The 7,400-nt window shown below is 42.5% G+C and overlaps 2 long non-coding RNA genes across 2 annotated transcripts in view; both read right to left on the reverse strand.

Moving 5' to 3' along the window:
* The window catches only part of LOC139052684 (uncharacterized), a 1,258,229-nt gene that overhangs the window by 414,548 nt on the left and 836,281 nt on the right, over positions 1-7,400 (reverse strand). The window lies entirely within an intron of this gene.
* LOC139052705 (uncharacterized) lies at positions 2,574-6,167 on the reverse strand. Its single transcript, XR_011510017.1, has 3 exons — positions 6,000-6,167; positions 5,158-5,231; positions 2,574-3,019 (listed from the first exon to the last, which is right to left on the reverse strand). It is a non-coding gene; the product is annotated as an uncharacterized lncRNA (long non-coding RNA).

Consider the following 7,400-nt stretch of genomic DNA (forward strand, 5'->3'; position numbering starts at 1 on the left):
CCGCAAAATGAGTGAACCTTAACAATCAGTTTCGTGTTCTGCTTCATTTAACTCTTGGTAATAAAGGTTTAATGTTTTCCCTTCGACAGTTTAAACTAACGTCAATTAAAACGCACGACTCTTTTCCGAAGCGTTCTCACTCAGGCACGATTTGCCTCCGTAGTGTTTCCTGCATAGCCACAGAAAGTTGCCCGCAATTGTAGTGCATTCTTTACACCGTGCCCTCACACTCCGTTCAGCCGACTCTACGGTGTCGTCATTGCAGAGCCAAATGTCAAGCTACTTATCTCTACTTATTTCCTTTGGCGCTGACAAGGGTCAACGGTTTTCCATCGGTATCGTCTCATGCACCACCGAGGCGCAACGCATGAAACACCACTGCCGGCGTTCATCATCGCGCCGGCGTTGTGGCACGCGTGGATTCAGCGCTGCACCACTCCATTCATTCTGCGCAACTGCAATTGTACGACGTGCTGTCTCTAGCCACGTCGCCCTCGTCTAGTGTTAGAACACAGAGTGAGAATCTGAAGCGCAGTGCATAACCTTGCTATCGCTTTGAATGCTTCGTCCAACCAAACAGCGGTTTTTTTTTTAATTGATTATTTTTGACTTTTGTTACCTTTGTAAAGCTGGCGATATCTCCCTTTGTATGGCACAGTTCAGCCCCAGAAACTGCAGCAGCTGCTGAAGAAATGTAGATTCTGCTACTGCCGTACCACAATGCTTACGGCAACGCAGAATAGGTATCTGCTATGTGTATGCAAGAGTCACGAAGAACGGTTATTGCATCCTTCTTTTTTTGGGTGAAAAGTTCAAAGTATTGACAAGATGCATTACAATTGTGCTTGCGCAGCATGCTCTGCATAAAATTGCAAGCACCTATTAGAAAGATAACGCGCAGTCAAGCAGGGCATCTGTGGGGGCTGTGGAACGTAGCCTTGAAGTAAAGAATACGCAATCATTGGCTCCATTCGCAAGCACTTCCTCTTGGCTAACCGTGAAATATGTTAACAGCGTCTTATCATACCATCAAATGATGGATATATTTTGTTCATTGGCGCAAGGGCCATGGCTATGAGTTTGCAGTGTAGTTATGAGTTCTATGAAGTTGATGTCATTCGCATTCGGTATCCCTTGGGAAATGATTGGTTATGTTAATAACTTCTTATCCACCATCAAATGATGGATGTAATTTTTTATTGGTGCAAGGGCCATGGTGATGATTTCGCAGTGTCGTTATGAGTTCTGTGAAGTTGATATCACGTTGCTGCAAAGGGGCCTTAAAAATAGTCGCTCGAAAGTGCGTAAAATCTATCTGTGATAAGATTATGTCGATGACAATGACATGTTCTATGAGCCTTAAAATCCGTTGCGAAAGAATAATACAATGCACAAAATATGTCAGATGCTTAAACTGGCTAGAGCACTACTGCCTCCTTAGGGCCCTTGAAACACAAGGGCCTGGAGGCATGTGCTATGAAAAACAATAGTCGCAGCGGCACCTTCCGGAACGAGGATGCTCTAAGAATTTAATGGACTTAGAACATGTAGGAAAAACACCATTTACGAAACGGAGGACTGCTTTCGAGCATATATAACATATACATATCTCTCTAATAGGAGCTCTACCAACCCTCTTGTGGGCATTCCATGAACGCCTCGCACGCTTCTCGCGAGAGGCCCTCGAAACGTTAAAAAATATAGCTGAAGCGTCATGCAGTCGGATGCTGGGTAACATGCTATGAAATTCTGCTCAAAAGCCTTTTGAGCTCTGCGGAAGCCATTAGATCTCCCGAATAATGACTTCATTTTTAACATGCGAAAAGCGCTTGTCATTTCGTCCAACGTGCGTGCATGTTCAATTTCCTGTTGACGGCGAGTTCATTGTGTAAGTTCCACAGAAGGTGCTTACTGATAGAAAATATTCCATTATAGACAAAAAGAACACAACGTTTACGGAGGCGAACGCCTAATCTTTAAGTAAAGAATTGGAAAACAACTTGCCTCGTTGAAAACGTGTGTTAAGGTAACACGATGTCATACACTCTAAGGCAAAAGAGAGTCAAAAGGGTGTGTGGTTCATCCCTTAAGGGACTAAATGAGCTGCCACAACCATTAATCCCTTTTGGGACTAACGGGGCCATGTCTAACCGATAGTCTCAATGGACTAACGGTACCAGGTTTAACCGTTAGTCCCAATGCTGTTGCACCTCACAAGATGAACGGTTAGTCCACATGCCATTGCACCTCACGAGATGAACGGTTAGTCCACATGCCATTGCACCTCACGAGATGAACGGTTAGTCCGCATACCATTGCACCCCACGAGATGAACGGTTAGTCCACACAGATTAACAGCGAGGATGATCCATTTGGGATGATTTGTTCATCCCCAGGGATCAAGTTCAGGAATTACACCTAGTGGACTAAACTTGCCATTTTGTCCCTCGGAATGCCTCGTATACGACGACGTGCAATGCAATTTCTGCATTAAAAATGTGCTATGAATATCTCCAAAGTGTTCTGCTACTTCGGCAGACACCGGAAATAAGAGGCAAGAAATGACTATAATGAAAAATGCAATAAAATGTTTTATTAATACATAATATACAAGACAGGCAAAAAAAAATAAAGGAGCCTGATTAAAATGCGCGCCTGGCCCAGAAGTAGGTAAATAAAGCAATACATATGTCTTTAACAGAGGACACTTTTGCAACTATGAATGCATGAATTCTCAATTGAAGCATGCTTTTAGCACGGTGTACGCGACACGCGCTAGGGGTGACATGTGCGTGTTGCTTGGTACATCCAAAAGTTTAGCGATGACTTCTAGCGTTTTGTGCACCCCTTTCGGAAACACGATGTCGAACGCCCAATAAAGGGTGAACAATGTTGACAGGGCTTCTGGCAGCGTGTTCTCTTCTATCGCAATATCCTCCAGAGAGACCGTAAAGGGTGTCGAGTCCCATGCATCAACACTGCATATCACGGTAGGCACTCTGTGCGCAGTGCTCCTATCCTGCGAAGAAAGAATTTGCAAATACCGAGTGACACAATTTGTTAGATGCACTGATTTTAAAAGCATTAGCAATAAGTGAAGATACCCTTGCAAGTAAATGAACTTGCATGTTAAAATATCTGCAAGCTGAAACAAGCATGAGCTCATCATTTTTAGACACTGCAGCATTTTATGTGTGGCAGCAACTAATTCTGACAAGGCTCAAGAACATATGTTGAATTATTACTGCATGGGCCTTGGTTCAAATAAAATCTCTTGAGCATGCCGAGTTCAGATGAAAAGGGTGCGAATGTGTCCCAATGCCATATGAACGAATAGTTTGCTGTGCACCATATTTTTCTCGTATAAGAAGTGTTTACTTCCAAAATTTCGGTTGCTGTCTTTGCCTACAGATGCCAGCTCCGAGAGTTTGCCATGTGGGCAGTGCAGCAGCCGGAGCAAAGGCCGCCATTATAGGCTGTTATATAGGCCCCTCCATGATTGAAGGCGCCTTTACATCACGATTTTCACTGTTACCTTGCAGCACCCAACTAAAAAAGAGCACCGCTTGTTTATCATTATGGTTACCATCATCACTCACACGTGCGAGAGGTCTCAGCTGTCTAGCGGTAGTCAGTGCTACAGTTTTCCAGTCGGCATTTTAGCTTTTCTATGCGTGTGTATTGTGTATGGTGGTACGCATGTTCAGGCATGATATGAGCATTGCTTGCCTGTTAAATTCAATTATGGGGTTTTACGTGCCAAAACCACTTTCTGATTATGAGGCACGCCGTAATGGAGGACTCAGGAAATTTGGACTACCTGGGGTTCTTTAACGTGCACCTAACTCTAAGTACACAGGTGTTTTTGCATTTCGCCCCCATTGAAATGTGGCCGCCGTCGCCGGGATTCAATCCCGCGACCTCGTGCTCAGCAGGCCAACACCATAGCCACTGAGCAAACACAGTGGGTGCTTGCATGTTCCCCCTGACCACGTCACGCTACAGAGGCAACGCCAGCGACGTGCTTCATCATGCTTACATTGTTGCCTACAAGTTATTAAGGTGCCGACGATGGTAACCCAGTGATGCTGCCAGCTGAAGAGGCAGATCTTTTGACAGTGCATGGCAGGATTGAGTGGTAAATCTGCTGTTAGTGTCCCTTAATTGCAGAGTGGCCAGTGCACCACCAAAGAGCACAACCACTTATTCCCTTTGTCTGCACTGCCTTACCATTTGCAAAGTCACTGTCGTTCATGCCGCCGCAACCCAACCTTCAATTATACTATTATCCTCTTATGTCATAGCAACAAACTAACAAGAGAAATAATTGAAGCATTCCATGCGTACAGATTAAAGGAATAATGCATTAGCCAGGCTTTAGTGACCCTTTCATCCAAGGAAATTTACTACCTTGGTCACCAAGTTATAATGTAGCATGACATTATGTGTTCTTTTCATTATTTAACCTGTCTCCCGAGTTTCTTTTCTTTTTACATTTGTGTTGTTTCATACTTAGTTCCCCATTTATTTTATCACTTTCTATCACTTTTTTATCATTTTTTTTATTGGCTTTGTACATCTACATGTGCAATCTTTTTCTTGCATACTGATCCATTTGGATGTACATAAGGCTTCTCTTCAACAAGTTTGTTTGCAAGTACAGCACATGTCTTGTCATTTTCTGTCTTTGCCATTATGTTTAGCAGTGCTGTCCAGTTAAACTTGTGGAGCACAAGTATAAAGTATATAAACAACCAAAAGAAAATAATCGCTTAGTCACTAGATTTTCACTTTTTCTTTTCAATGGAGCAACCTTTGCTAACATTGGAGCAGTGGTTGCCAAGAAAAACTTTTCCCCTTCCCATGTATTTTGACAGGATGTTCAGACTAAGGCTTCCCCTCAAGGCAAGTCACTGACACATGAACATTTTGTCTCTGAGGAGCCCTTGCTACTGTTTTGACCTGTCACTAGCTATACATAAGCAATACTAGGAAACAGTGAATCTTTGAGGTAACTTAGATGTCCTTCAGCTCCACTTAAGAGTGCTAATACTTGCCATAAAGTAGTGAATTGAGCCCGAGTCATAACCGTGCTAAAGTGGCGTGGTTTATCCCACAGCTCGCTGCGCTTACTGCTTACAGTTCAGGTGCACTTACAGTTGTCAAAAATGCTTCCTTGCGCTCTTTAACGAGACAGGGCAGCAAACAAATTGCAGCAGTCTCCATCAAATCTGGAAGGAAAAGTGCTGAATGTAAGCAGGTCAAACAGGGTAGCACAAAAGCAATACACTGTCGCCCCGCCAGGATAAGTAGCCATAACATTAGTAGGCCTGACAAATGATACATTGCACCTTAAAGGCATGTCTATCTAGGATTCATATGTCAATACTTCAAACAGCTAATTAAAAAGAACCAATTTCAAGAATCCCTTTCTGTTTTGTTGCAAATTTTGGCCTTTTAAATGTTTATACCCACAGCACCTACTTGGAGATGTCTGGAAAATATATTTAAACAGCGGGTGTGTGCGAATAGTAATTTCTGAGACCGAGATGAAAATGAGTAGAGTAGTGACAAAAGAAAATATATTTTTCAAATATCTTTCTAATAAAACAGGAATTTTCACAATTACTATAAAACGATGTGGACATCCTAGTATTCTTTATGTTAGCGAGTTTCCGTCATCATTACATAGCAGATTATGAAGGGTTATTTGTTAGATGCACTAATGGAGCATTAAGATCAGGTAAGCAGTATCTTCATAACAACAGGACTCTTAGGAGTGCAAACGCTCTCTGTAAACCGGCAAGTATGGCTCCTCCAGTGAGTAGTTTGATCCACTACATAAGCTATCATGTTCTATGTCTATACTATTCCCACACGGATGACATTCGCCATACCTTTACTTCAGTTCACTCATTAAGTACACTTTCCTCAGCATGATCATCATGATTAAACATATATTAGTGAATTCGAATCATCAAGCAGAACAGCCTCTTTACCATTTTTTTTGTCCTCGGTGGCAGCCTCCAAGCGACTGTTAAAGTCCGCAAGAAATGCCTCAAGATGCCGTTTCTTCTGGGCTTTTTCAATTACCTTCTTTGCAACAGCACGCAGTAGGGGTCGCAGTGTTGTACTCAGGTCAACACCTGTTTGCAGCATAAACTCGTTGTGAAGCCTAATGGAGGAAAAATAAAAGATAAAATGGTCAGTCCTTACATTAGCGCTTTGCTCTAAAGCAAAGAAAATAAAAAAATTGCAGTCACTAGTCTCACAGCCTGATTGTTTTCAAATTCTCTGGCTGTACAAGCAGTGTATTTTGCCTAAACCAGTTTGCACAACTTATATTGGAAGCCTTGAGCTACAGCTCGAACGCACAAAACTAACCGTGATGGAAATAAATGCATGCTGCAAGAACTACTAGGAATGTGTTATCTGCTAGCTAACAAGAAGGTTAACTTAGTCTTTACATGGTGCAAATTGGACGATAAGCTACTTGAACAATAGCATTCACCTGAAATATCCTAAAATATTATAATGCTACAAAATACCCTAGCAGCTTTCAAAACTAGAGAACAGGCTATGAGCATACAATTAAAGCAATGAGGCAGGCAGCAGCTTTAGTTTCTCTTTTGAAAGTTACACTTAAACTTTGCGTAGACCAGGGGTGCGATCTTGTATGCGTTCCAAAATAGAACGGAGGCGGTTCGTTCCACCGAGCCAAATATGATTCGTCAATTTGAACTGTGCCGAGCGCTATGACATCAATTGTGACGTGATATCTGCTGTCAATCATTCCGTGTTGTCTGCTATTGTATGAACGGAATGGAACATACCGCCTATTTCGTGACGTAAAGAACGGACCGCCTCCGTTCTATTTTGGAACGCGTACAAGATTGCACCCAAGAAGCCCATTGCACGTACAAGGACTGGTCATGGCATCACTATGCATTGCATGGAGCCATGGCATTCCATATCACCAATGTGTCATGCAAAGTATAAGAGAAAGATTTTCTAAGTGCCTTTCTGCAAACAACTAACATGACAATGAATGATGGGGAAATTTTAGGGATACCCTATATTAAAGGACACCATGTTCTTCCTCTCCTCTTTCATCTAATGGCTCACATAATCCAAGAGTGAGCAGCGAGGATGAGTCCTTGGAATAGTTTTTTTTGTCTTGAAACTTCTGTGATAAACCTTGTTCGGCTGCCCAAAGTAGCTGTGACATAGCACAGAGTTGTTTGGAGGGCCACATAGCCATTTAACCCCGAGAAGGCTAGCTTGTGTTCATATTCCAGCAAGCCAAGTACGTAGCCATTCCAATTACGGCAGTGTTTCAGAACGCTAAAAAATGGTGCATTCATGCAACTACTAAACTCACAATTTGTTAAAGAAAGATT

Source organism: Dermacentor albipictus, unplaced genomic scaffold (assembly GCF_038994185.2).
Source record: "Dermacentor albipictus isolate Rhodes 1998 colony unplaced genomic scaffold, USDA_Dalb.pri_finalv2 scaffold_29, whole genome shotgun sequence".
NCBI classification, from domain to species: domain Eukaryota; kingdom Metazoa; phylum Arthropoda; class Arachnida; order Ixodida; family Ixodidae; genus Dermacentor; species Dermacentor albipictus.